General features: G+C 41.0%; 1 pseudogene; it reads right to left on the reverse strand.

The window, feature by feature from the left end:
- Positions 1 to 6,224: 6,224 nt before the first annotated feature.
- LOC122887539 lies at positions 6,225 to 8,751 on the reverse strand (annotated as a pseudogene).
- Between the last annotated feature and the right edge of the window lie 4,177 nt (positions 8,752 to 12,928).

Raw genomic sequence — 12,928 nt, forward strand, 5'->3', positions numbered from 1 at the left:
GATTGGCTGCGTCCATCTCTTCCCCTGAACTATGGTTTTGCTGCTGAAATTGCCAATCAGCCTCTCAGATCCGCTGGAGAGGAGGAGGAGATTGTGTGAATATATTTTGATTAACAAAAATGGAAGGGCACTTAGGCTAGAGAGGAAGGGGGAGAAAATTGTCAGAAAATCTGATGTTAGTAAGTGAAGGGGCTAAGAGAAAATGTTGCACTGGATAGAATACACTCTGCCATCCCTTCTTTTGTGTTGAAGCCCAGAGAACAAACATTATTACATACAAAGAGAAGTAATATTGACTCTAAATAAGACTGGATAGGCACTGTAACATTTTGCATTCTGGTCTTTGTATGAATTTCCACAATAACAAGGAATATCGCATGAATGTAGACAAAAGAATGAAAAGAACAGAGACTGGAGATGAGACTATAGTCCGGGCTGGGCAAGGTATGACTATACTGGAGATTTAGCCCAGATTTTATTTATAGTATTTTGTCAAATCTAAGTTGTGTAGAATGATAATACAGAGTAGACATCAATCAATCTCCACTATCAGCTGCATTATCAGCCAACAATGAGGCATCTGTGACAACATTAAACACACTGTGATAAAATTGTAAACCCATTGTTCTCTGGAAGATAGAGAAAAACATTCACAAATGTAGAAAACACACTTTGGCAAATGGTTGGCATAAAAGGGCTGTACATATAAATCGGCTAAAATGTGCCAAAACACTGATATGATCCAACTGTGATAAACCAATGTTAGGAGCAGTGTCCATCATCATTGAATACTACAAGAAGTAAATTCATCATGTTGTGCGTTTTAGCACAGTTTGCTGCACTACAATCAAATAAAGCTGATTATTATTTGAAAGATCAAACACCATGCACTCCAGCTCCTGCATATAGTCAATAAAATATTTCCATAACTATTGCTTTGCTCTCTCTCTCTCCCATCCTGTAGACTTTCTCAACTCCTAATGACAGGTTTTATTGTCTAAATGCTTTATGGCTTCAGTAAAACTAGTCTTGTGTGAGGTTCCACACTGGATAAAAATCTATGACATTTTTACTAGTTCTCTTTTAATTTTGTTTTGTGTCAAATTCTTTGGTAAACTAATAAATTAGACAATGATGAATAGTTTTTATTTTAATGGAAAGCAATCGCAGTGGATGTCATTTTTAAATGACTAAATTAAAATGTCCTCTTAAATAATTGCCCAGGAACGATTCTGAGATGGCACAGGCCCAGCATGTCCATATGGCAACATTTATACACTTTATCACTCCATTAGGGCTTCATCAAGTGAGCATCACTTTTGTAAAATAACCAGCAAATAATAGTAAAGGTGTTGATATAAATCACTAGTACAACCACTTGCTTATTGTGGTTACTGTCTCCATCACTTCCTTTGTAAAGGACATCACAATCATCAATATAATCACTATTATCATCAGTGCTGTCATCATTGTCATTATGAAAGCTGTGAATCTTGTTCTAGTGTCTGATTGAATCGTCACACTATATACAGATCAGCAGGTTTTCTTCAAAATACAGTGCTTAATCAAAAGATCAAGTATGGTGGTGAATGCAAATGTTCTCATAAAACTGGAATAGCTATACCTTTTTGCCAAACTCTGGTCTGTGCATCTGAGATCAGAGCTGGAATGTAATTAAGTACATTTACAAGTACAATTTTGATGTACAAAGGTAAAAAGAAAGAAAAAATAGAAAAGAAAACAACAAAACATACAATTCACACACCCACACAGTCCAACCCACCCCTCTTGACGCTTTACAATTCATAGAAACTTGACAATTATCTGTACCTCAGCTATTGCAGTCTATCTTTCAGACACATTTTACATATAGGGTTTAACTAAATTGATTTACACATAGGATTTAATTAAATCGCCAGCTGTCTTAATAGCAGCCCTTGCCTCATCCTTAAGAAGGTTTATAGAAGCACATTTAGGAATCCCACTGTTTAATATATAAACTATGCAGGGGTTTCCATCTTAAAATAAGAATTTTCTGAGCTACTGTCTTGGCATATTACCAAGTAACAAGTAAGGATCTAAATACTTCTTCTACTACTGCCCAAGAATAAGAATATGTGCAACTGATTGTGGACCCTGGTTACATCATGTTCTGCAGTGTGTGTCATAGCCGACAGATGGCAGTAGAGTATTGAGGGAGGAGAGAACATTTCAGGTCTGACAGGTTTTAATGTACGTCAGATACAGTAGGGGTCTCTGTCTCTCCATACAGAAGAATCACAAAGAGAGCATTGGTGTTCAGTGGGGGAGAGGGAGAGAACATTTAAGCTTTGATTGGTCCTGACCTAATTCAGAACAGGACATCCCACAATATTCAACACTTTATTTCTTGTTTTCTCACTCTCTCTCTGCCCTATCTTTTTTCTCCCTCTTAACACAAAAGGACTAGAGAGAGGAAAGAGGGCAAGAGATTAATACTAAGGCTCGAGCTGAGCAATTCATATTCTAAATGGAAGTGTGTTATCTATTTTTTCACACTCATTCATTGCGCTTTCCTTCCAGAGAGGCAATCAAATCAAAGCAGGACTCAACAGGAATCAAACAGGACTTTCAAGGAACTGAGCAATGGTGACAACATTTAGTCTAGGTAGAACGTTTCAACCTTGCACAGAATCCAAAGGAAACAACTGTGCAATCACTTTCACATCAACTCCTCAATAACCATGTCAAATATGTACAGAGGGATGGGGTGAGGCTAAAGCTGAATCCTGTGTCATTGGAAAGTCATTCACCCAAGCTTAATCAATCTAGGTTGTTTGATTCAATTCAAACTGCCTCCCAGGCAGAAGAAGAGAGGAAGAGAAAGGCAGAAAATGAGAGTTTAGCTGAGCTGACTCTTTCTAACTTTGACAAGGCTTCTCTCCATCTCTTGTCTCCTTCATTTCCCCACTTTTTTCTTTCTTTCTCTCTATCGTTCTCCCATCCTCCTCCTAGAGGCAGGAATTATAGGTACTCATTTCATGCTAAAGCATAGCTTGGATTTCTTTTTTTCAGTCACCACTATTTTTTTAATATTGTTATTACTACTGTATGTCTTAAAGACCAGGTTAGGGTTATTAAATATGCCAAAGCGAATTGTATTTTCGCTCAAGTAAGCTCCTTGGAAATATTCCATCAGGGCACCCTTTTATTCTTTCCAAATGTAGTTATGAATTTTAAAGTAGACTTGTATTACTGGAGGAAAGAAGTGTGTGATCAGAATACTGAGCAAAGCCCAGATTGGAATTCCTTGTTCTTGGAGCATTGAAAGGGAGACTGTTGCTGTCAACAAGAAAGGTAAAATAAAAAAAAGTGAAGTGAGAAAGGGGGTTAATATTGGCGGCTGGTGATGACAAGCACACTTAAATCTTTATTTGAGGCAGTGGAAAGTGGCCACATTGCTTTCAGAAAGGTGTTACATCAACATTGCACAAAACGAGTGCATAATACATTGGCTGATAAGGAAATTAGAATAAAAAATTTCATTTTTCAACAAAGCTGCACATTTTCATTGCCCCCCATGCTTTTTGGGGCTAAAATGCTTTTTTTCTTAGCAACACCATCATATAGACATTCAAATCCACCCCACCCCCCCACCCCCCATTCTGCCTTCACTTTTTGGTATTCATGAGCATATGCTCCTGTGTGAAGTCCCCTGTCAATAAATATGCACAGTCTTAATTGTTCCCATCGTAATTAGACTACAGTTCTGTTCTTTTTGGCTCAGGTGTATGTTAAAGCTCTTTCTTTTGTTTGTGGTTTGGCACCTCTGATGATTTCCATGACAATCATTTGAGTGAGCGAGAAAGCGAGAGAAAGGGAGAGAGAGAGAGAGAGAGAGGAGGTGAGAAACAGTTGCTGGAATAAAGCCCCATCTCAATCTGAATGGCTTATTAATAGAGCTGGTCCCAGGCAAACAGATGGCAGCTGCCAAAAACAAACATGGAAATCACAAAAATGAAAACCCTAATTCAATTAGGTGGGAAGCATTCCTCACTGCAGCAGTTATTGAGCAGTTTCCATTAATTTGATAATCCATTTTTTAAAAGAAACATATTAAAATGTGCCTTTTCCAGAATGTTCTCCTGTGTTTATTATCTGAGGCTGTCAAGAAGAGAAAGAAGAGGCCGCAAGCTGCATGTATGTGGGTGTGAGAAGAAAACAGGATTTAATTCATAACTGGCTCACGGTTAACAAATGCAATTAAAGTTACAAACAAATGATTAAATTGCAGTGTTTTTAATATGAATTTATGGTTCAGATTAAGAGTCCACCATATCAGTGAGATGAGTTCTGTGCTGTTCACATATTAGCATATTACTATATATTACATATATTACCATCTATAAGAGAGGGAATAGAAAAATCAATAGGTTTTTGGAGGCAATGGACAATACAGTGCTCTATCCATTTCTTAAAAATAACTTAGTGCTGTGTCTTCATTTTAGGGATTGTTTTAAGGCCATCCACATTAGGGTTTCATAGTCTTGGGACTCAGCAGACAGGAAACTGTAGAACATCTACTTTTAAACCATGCTAGTGTTGTGGCTCTAGGGACTGCAGTATTGGTCTGTCGGTCGACTGAAATGTCTCAACAACTACTAGACGGATGGCTGTGAAATTTTGTACAGATATTCATGGTCCCCATAGGATAAATCCTAATGACTTTGGTGATTCCCTGACTTTACCTCTAGCAGCACCGTGAGGTCAAAATGTCCATTTATCCAATACTTTGGTTTATATCAAATACCTGCAAAACTCATGACATTCCCATCAACCTCAGCTATACTTTGTGTTTATTGATGATTAGCAAATGTTGACATACTGACATGCTAAACTAAGATGGTGAACGTATTTGCTTAACATAGGCATGTTAGCATTGTCATTGTGAGCATGCTAGGATACCAACGTCATTATACAGCTCAAAACACTACTGTGCCTAAGCACAGCCTCAAAGAGCCGCTAGCGTGGCCGTAGACTCTTGGTCTCATTTTGATACTAATACATTGTACAGTTTAGCACAAACATTGTTTAACATTAAGTTTCAAATCTCATTCTTGACCTTGGAAACAGCAGTTGACAAAACAATCATTCACGTAATTGCATGAAGATCATGTGATATTACCAAAAGCTCCTGAAGAGCTAATACATGGATCTTGAGCAAATCTGGTTTTGTCAAGTGCCGTTTCCAAGGTCAAGAATAAACTTTGAAACTCAACTTTCAACCGACATGGACAAGAACTTCTAAAAGTGCTCAGAAAATATGGAAACTTGAACATCTACATTTCCATGGCAACTGGACAAACTCCATGTGCTCCAGAATTGCTAAGGTGAGATTGTTGTGCCAACTGTCAAGCATTGTTATCAGTACATTAGGCAGGGATGGAAGATTTTGGACATTCTCCCCCTGGCAAAAGAAACTAAGTATCATCTCGCAATACTGCTCATTTCTTTACAAAATGTAACTGCTACGTTCTCGTACTGGCCGCAACTCGTAGGGAGGTGGTCCGTGGGGATGGTGAGTGTACAAAGTGCAGGACTTTGACATTGCAGACTGGATGGGCATGCTGATCTCACATGTGCTTGGATTTAGGCAATTAAAGCGCTTTTGGTTAGGGAAAGATTGTGGTTGTAGTTCAGTGTTAACAAAGTAAACACGTCCTGCATCATGCTTTAAGTCACTTTTGACCATTTCAATATTTAACCAAAACCATGACCAAGACCTTTTCCTAACCTGAACCAGGTGTGTGGTAACTTCCAAAAAAGACCACTCGACAACTTGTTACTGTCCTCAGAGCAACTTTATCTAGGACTGGGGGGCATCAATAGCTTCATACATACAGAGGCCTACACTACTCATGTAGTAGGACGGAGGGATGGATACACACAATGCTGCCACTCCTCAAAACCGCATCTCTTTACAAATAGCTACCCCTAGCGGGAGCATGGCTATATTATTATTAACTCTCATTCTTATTGTTATAATGCTCACATTACAACACATCTCCCCCTTTAAATTCCAACATTCCCCAAATGTAAATGAACCCGTACACAATAATAGTGGTGACTTTAAACTGCATACACCTTATAGTTGAGTCTCAGCAACAGCTTACCAATACAAACACTTGAAAAGCATGGCAAATTCAACATACAGTCCAACTACAACTGTCTGTGTCTGTGGCCACTCATGCCACTGTCTGTGGCATGAGGCGGTATTTAAACAGGAAATGTGAAAGCCAAGTGCTAAGAGAGTCCCCTGTCATCCAATTCAGGCCTTCCATCACTGCCTGAACAGCTCGCCCAACCAAACCATCTGAGGCTGGGTGGAAGGGAGCCATCCGAATGTGATAAATGCCATTCTGTTGCATGAACTCACTGAATAGCTCACTGGTGAACATTGGGCCATTATCAGTGACCTGAGTGTCAGGCAACCCGTGGACTGCAAACACCTGAGTTTGTCTATGGTTGAGTGTGCAGTGATGTTGCTCATGATATGGACATCTATCCATTTGGAGTGTGCATCCACCATTACCAGATACATCTTCCCCATAAAGGGGCCAGCAAAGTCCAAATGTAGCCTAGACCAGGGGCAGTCTGGCCACTCCCATGGGTGCAAGGGGGCTGCAGGTGGCATGTTCTGATTGGTCTGACACTGCATGCATGATTTCACCTTGTTCTCCAGATCATGATCCATTTTTGGCCACCAGACGTAGAATCTTGCAAGGCTTTTCATCCGAGACAAACCTGGATGAGTCTCATGTATTACCTCAACAATCTGTGAATGGCCAGGGAGAGGTATGATGACCCTCGAACCCCAGAAGTTGCAGCCATCTTGCAAACTCAGTTCTGTCTATTTAGCATAAGGCCTCAGTTCCTCTCCTTTCACAACACTGGGCCAACCAGTGTCTTGACTTGGGACAGGACTGGGTCCCTCTCTGTCCACTGCTTGATCTGGGTCGCCTTTACAGGTGTCTCTGACAGCCATTCCAATGAAAACACAGTCTACAGAGGCACATATGTAGCAGCAGGTGTCTCAGGTAAAGGTAGTTGAATCAGCGCGTTGACATTCGCATTATCCTTACCCGCTCGGTACACTGGAGTGTACTGATAGGCTGACAGTGTGAGAGCCCAACGCTGTAACCTGGCAGAGGCTAGCGATGGGATGCATCAGATCTCACTGAACAGTCATCAGTGGTTTATGGTTCATAATAATGGTAAAAACTCATCCATAGAGTTAAGTGATGAAAGCGTTTTACAGCTAAAACAATAGTCAAACCTTCCTTGTCTAACTGCGAATAACCCTTCTCCACTCAGGGTACGTGAAGCAAAACTCATAGGTTTTTCTGCACATCCTCTATTACATGTGAAAGAACCGCCCTGACTCCATAGGGTGAGGCGTCACATGAAAGGGTGATATCCTTGTCTGGGTCATAGTGAACAAGCAGCTTTGCTGAGTGGAGGAGTTCTTTCACTTCCTTGAAAGCTTCCTCCTGCTCCTCATCCCACTGCCACTTAGTGTCATTGTGAAGCAGTCTGTACACTGGGGCCAAAACCCTTGAGAATTCAGGAAGAAATTTGCCGTAATAATTTACCATGCCCCAAAACGATCTGAGTTCATGGATGCTCTTTGGGCTTGGAGCCTCCTTGATAGCTCTCACTTTGTCTTCTACTGGGCAGAGCCCCTCATCTGTGATCTTGTGTCCCAGGTAGGTCACACTCTACACCAGGAACACACATTTGCAGCGTTTCAGGCCTGTATCTTTGAGCCTCTTCAGCACCTGTTCTAAATTAGCCAGATGCTCTGCCTCTGTGACCCTATGATTAAAATGTCATCCAGATACACTGCCACATGCGGAATCCCCTGAAACAAAGTATCCATTGTCCTTTAGAAAATGGCGGGGCTGGACGCCACTCTAAACACCAGCCGATTGTATTGGAATAAGCCATAGTGAGTGTTGATTGTGAGGTACTCTTTTGAATCCTCGTCGAGTAGCAGCTGTTGGTAAGTGTGGCTCATGTCCAGCTTTGTCAATAGCTTCCCTCCTGACAAGGTCACAAACAGGTCATCCACCCGTGGCAATGGGTACTCCTCCAGCTTCAAAGCCTGATTCACTGTAAGCTCATAGTCTCCACAAATCCTTGCCGTTTTATCTTCCTTCAAAACTGGAACGATGGGAGCCGCCCACCTTGAAAACTGGATGGGCTCAATGATGCCCTGCCTCTGTAAATGTTCCAGCTTCTCCTCGACTTTGCCCTTCATGGCATAAGGCACTGACCTGGGTTTGAAAAAACATGGGGTGGCCTCAGGGTCGACATGTAGTTTCACTGTTACGCCCTTCAGTGTGCCAAGCTTGTCCCTGAAAACATTGCTGTACTGCAACAGGATGCCTTCTTCCTTGTCTGTTGGCCCAAAAGAATGGGCCCACTGCCCTTAAGTATCACCAGCCTGGCTCTTGCCTTCTGACCGTCAGCTGAAATGTCCACATACAGCACCCCTAAATGAGTTATGGGCTGCCCCACATAGGTCCTGAGTTTGAGCTTTGATGAGCTGATGGGAGGCAGGTCAGACCCCCATGTCCTCCTGTAGGTCTCCTCACTGATGACTGATGCAGTAGCCTCTGAATTAATCTCAAACTTAATGTCCTGCCCCCTGACAGTGACTGTGGCATAATAGGGTTCTGGTGGTTCCTCATCCGCTTCCACTCCAAACATGTTATAAGAGCACACTGCCTCTTCTTCTAGGCGGTGTGTGGCTGCCTGAGCCTGTTGAGCTTTTCCCTGCCCAGGTTTACCCTTACCCTTTGAACTCCTGCACTTTTTAGCAAAGTGTCCCTTTTTGCTACAAGCATGGCAAACAGTGTCTTTAAATTTGCAGTCATTTGCATTGTGTGTCCCTCCACACTGAAAACGTTCCAACCGCTTTGCATGTTTACCAGTCTCTCTCCTGACTTGGTGCATTTTAATTTCTTAACCTCCCTACCTTGGGAAATCTCTAGGGCGGCCACAAAGCTGGCTATTGACTGATCTGGCTTCATGAAATGGCTGTGGAATCTAAATCGTTGGACTATCACAGACGGTTTTGGATTGTGGCGGTTCCCCACGAGCTTGACCAGCTCATCATATGGAATGTCCCCTGGTTTCCGCGGTTTGGCTAAGTTTCTTATCAGCTTGTAAGTCTTTGCCCCACACATACTCAGGAGAATAGAGCGCTTCTTAGCTTCCTCAATAATTCCATTAGCAAGGAATTACCCTCCACAAATTAATCTGTTGTCCCCAACATAGCCATCTGAGTGCAATTCCTTGTCCACACGGAGCTCTTATGCCAAGTCCCTGTCATCCCTGTGCAGCTCCTCCTCAGGCTCTGCACCGCTGCTCATATGAAGCCGTCTAGCTAGCTAGCACACTGTAGCCTAGTTCAAGCTAACAACAAAACAAATGGGACGACACGACCGAGAGAAAAAAAATGTTCACCTCGTCACCAAAAATATGCGGTAAGTTCTACTCCAAAAATGACCACTCTACAACTTGTTACTGTCCTCAGAGCAACTTTATCTAGGACTGGGGAGAGCAATAGGCTTACACTGCTCATGTAGCAGAATGGAGGGATGAATACACACAACGTTGCCACTCCTCAAAACTGCATCTCTTTACAAACAGCTACCCCTCGCAGGAGCTATATTATTATTACCATTATTAATTAGGGTTAACTTTCATTCTTATTTTTAGAATGCTTTTTACATTACTACAAAGTGCTTTCAGTGTTACGGTTTACTTCGAGGCTGGACTCAAACACAGACTGGTAGTAATAAGATAAAACGTTTTTAGGCAGGGAGAGTGGGGAGACATTGGCGGTGGAGATGTCTTGGCTGAGGAAATGCAGTGAAGTGTGGCTGGTAAGTTGGCAGAAGCGAACGGGAAGCAGGCAAGCAAGCAGACACAAAACACAAGTTAGCAGCTGTAAAGCAAACACGACGCAGAGTCAAACAAAAGCTATGATAGCAAGGCTTGGCGGAGAGGTTACTACGACAGAGGTTGAAACAACAATCTGGTGTAGATGAGCCAGAGTAGATATACTGAAGGAAATCAGCTGATGAGAGGCAGGTGCGTAGACTGGACGAGGTGATTGGTTGATTGATAGAAGCTAGGTGAGTAGATGCAGCAGAGCCGAGAGCCAGGAGAGCGAGAGAGGAAGGGCAGCCATGCCCACGCCAATAGACACACTGGGAGGATGTGATTCATCTAAAACTTTCTCATGCTGATATAAAAAACATAATTCAGGTGGCATTACATTTCTCTCAAAATGTGTAAGACTGTATGCGACAGTCTGTGAAAGGCTTGGTTTGTTTGGTCCTCTCTGCGTATTCAAGCCGTTAGTTCACCCAGCACTGACCTTCTCATCTGCATCAGTTTAAAACCCACACGTTGTCACCATGTGGCCTTCATCAGGGTTTGTGTGGCAGCACATGGAGCTCTCTGTGAATTATTTAGCCCAGGACAAACCTTTGAATTGAATTGAAAGTTAGAATTCAATCTACATTTTTTCACCTGCTCCAAACCTTTTAAGTCAATTTCTTTAAAACCAGGGAGACTGATAGAAAACACTTTGGAGTGACAGAAAGTATCATTAGAGACAGAAATGGAGAAAAAGAAAGAAAAGATTCTGGTGTATTTGATTCTAATAAATGCAGATGCAACTGACAAAAATAAATGTCCCTTGGGAAGGAAAAAAAAGTTTGTCTCACAGACATAAATAGAGAGTGATAGGCTTAAAGACATAATAATATATTGGATTTGAAATATGAAAATTGTGAGCAGGCACAAAGCATTCTGGATTCTGCAGGTACAAAAACACTGTAATTGATGAAAGAGGAAAAATACTTAAGTATGACATACCATGTGTCACACACGATGGAGCTCACAGTGCAGTGACAAAACAGGACAATGTAGTTTGTCCTCACTCTAACTTTCTTTGAGTTAGTAGTCAAATTAATAACACAACTCAGACGCAATTCACATTTGTCATGTTTTACTAAAAAATTGCCAAGGATGACAATTTTTCAGAGATAAAGAGATACAGAAAAAAAAATCAGCCATTACAGTTTATTAGAGTCTTGTTGGCAGTGTCATATATAGTTCATTCCACCTACCAGAAGGCAGTTTAAAAACCTCACGAAATGGATTCTACCGTGTTAGCTACTGTACATAACTTTTGCATTTACAATACATAGGAAGAAATAACATATTGATTCAATTTGATGAGTAAATTTACACAGATATCAAGTTTATCTTGGAATGCTGAGCACAAGTGAAACACATAGTCTCAAGCATAAGCATAAAGGTCAAGGAGCTTTACAGTGGAGAGCGTAGCCAAAAAGGTGGTAACATTTTTTGTCACTGAAGCAATGGGCCTCAGTACCTTGATAATCTGTCCTCCTTTTCAGAAATGCTTTGGCTTTGCAGCTACATTCTGCCCATTTAAAAGTGCATTCTGTAGCATTTAGCAGTTGCTAGCATTTCAGACAGCTCAGTTTCACAATTTCAGAATGATTTACTGTATTTGGTTTAAAGGATGTTCATAGCGAAACACATTGGGGGAAGTGTTTATTTAGAGTCACAGACGAAGATGCAAGTGTTATCTCATGTTCAGGGTCAGGTGTTTCTAGCTACTAGCCACAGCATTCTCATTTTTCTATTTTTTTAAACTGATAATCATTTCATCATGAATCAGGTATTAAAATTGTGATGGTTTAATATTTTTGTTAGCTGAGTAGCCAACCTAACTATCATAATAAAAAAATATTTCCATTAGGCCTATAACTAAAAATGTGTGACAAAACTGTGCTGCGTAGTTCCTTTGTTCATACTCCCTGAGAGTGTTTCTGATGTATTGCAAAAGACTACCAGAGATTCTAGGAGATATTTGGCATTATGAGCCTTACTGACAGCTTGCTAACAGCCTGTACACAGCCCTTATGTCTTCCTATATACTTGGCAAAATGGTGTTTCATTTTTGGAGTTGGCATGTCTGAACTATGTTTGATTGTTCCTTTTTTGTATGTTGTTGAAAGAAGTATGGGCTCTACCAAAGGACCAATATGTATAATTTATTTAACCATATGGCAGCATGGGAGAAATATTTTCTCTGCACAAAGGAGATAGCTGTAAAAGCTTTTTCAGTTGTAGTCTCTAGTTTATCAGTGAATTAGGGAAGAGGGAACATCTCCAAATAACCATTTAATGTTTTTAGTTTTATAAATGTTTCCTAATTGTTTTGTGTTTGATAACTGAATGAGTAAACTGAGCAGTGCTGTTTCAAATGATATCATAGCAATGATAATATATGGAATAAGTCAGTAAAATGTATTGTGAAGTTACATTTACTGTATGTTGGCAAAGCATGTTCCACAGCTTGGTTGCTATGGTGCTGATTTTAAGAACATGGACCTTTTTCACCAACCAAATGCTAGGACTGTGTATTATACAACATGCCAACATGTTGCACTATATTCAATTGAATCCTTTCCCAATCTCATCTTCAAGCCTGTATAAATAGTGTTACATGCCATGTGCATGACAGAGCTGAATACCTTCCTGAGTAACAATATTGTATTTTCATAACAAGTCTTTAATCCCAAACATCTGGACCAGAGCCTTATTACACTAACAACCATTTCTCTCCAACACTCTCTCCATCATGCAATTATTGGAGGATCTAAGGTACAGCATGTGTGGGCGATATTGCTCAAATAGAGCAGCTGTGGCGTTTAACAAACATCTGAAATGACTGCATATGGCTGGTCTCATTTTTGTGGCTCCAGTGTGAGGTGATCTAGGGCACAAAGAGACCTGACTTTCGCAGACGACTGCAGGAGTGATGAGAAAATGTGGT

The sequence above is a fragment of the Siniperca chuatsi genome, linkage group LG2 (assembly GCF_020085105.1).
Source record: "Siniperca chuatsi isolate FFG_IHB_CAS linkage group LG2, ASM2008510v1, whole genome shotgun sequence".
NCBI lineage: Eukaryota > Metazoa > Chordata > Actinopteri > Centrarchiformes > Sinipercidae > Siniperca > Siniperca chuatsi.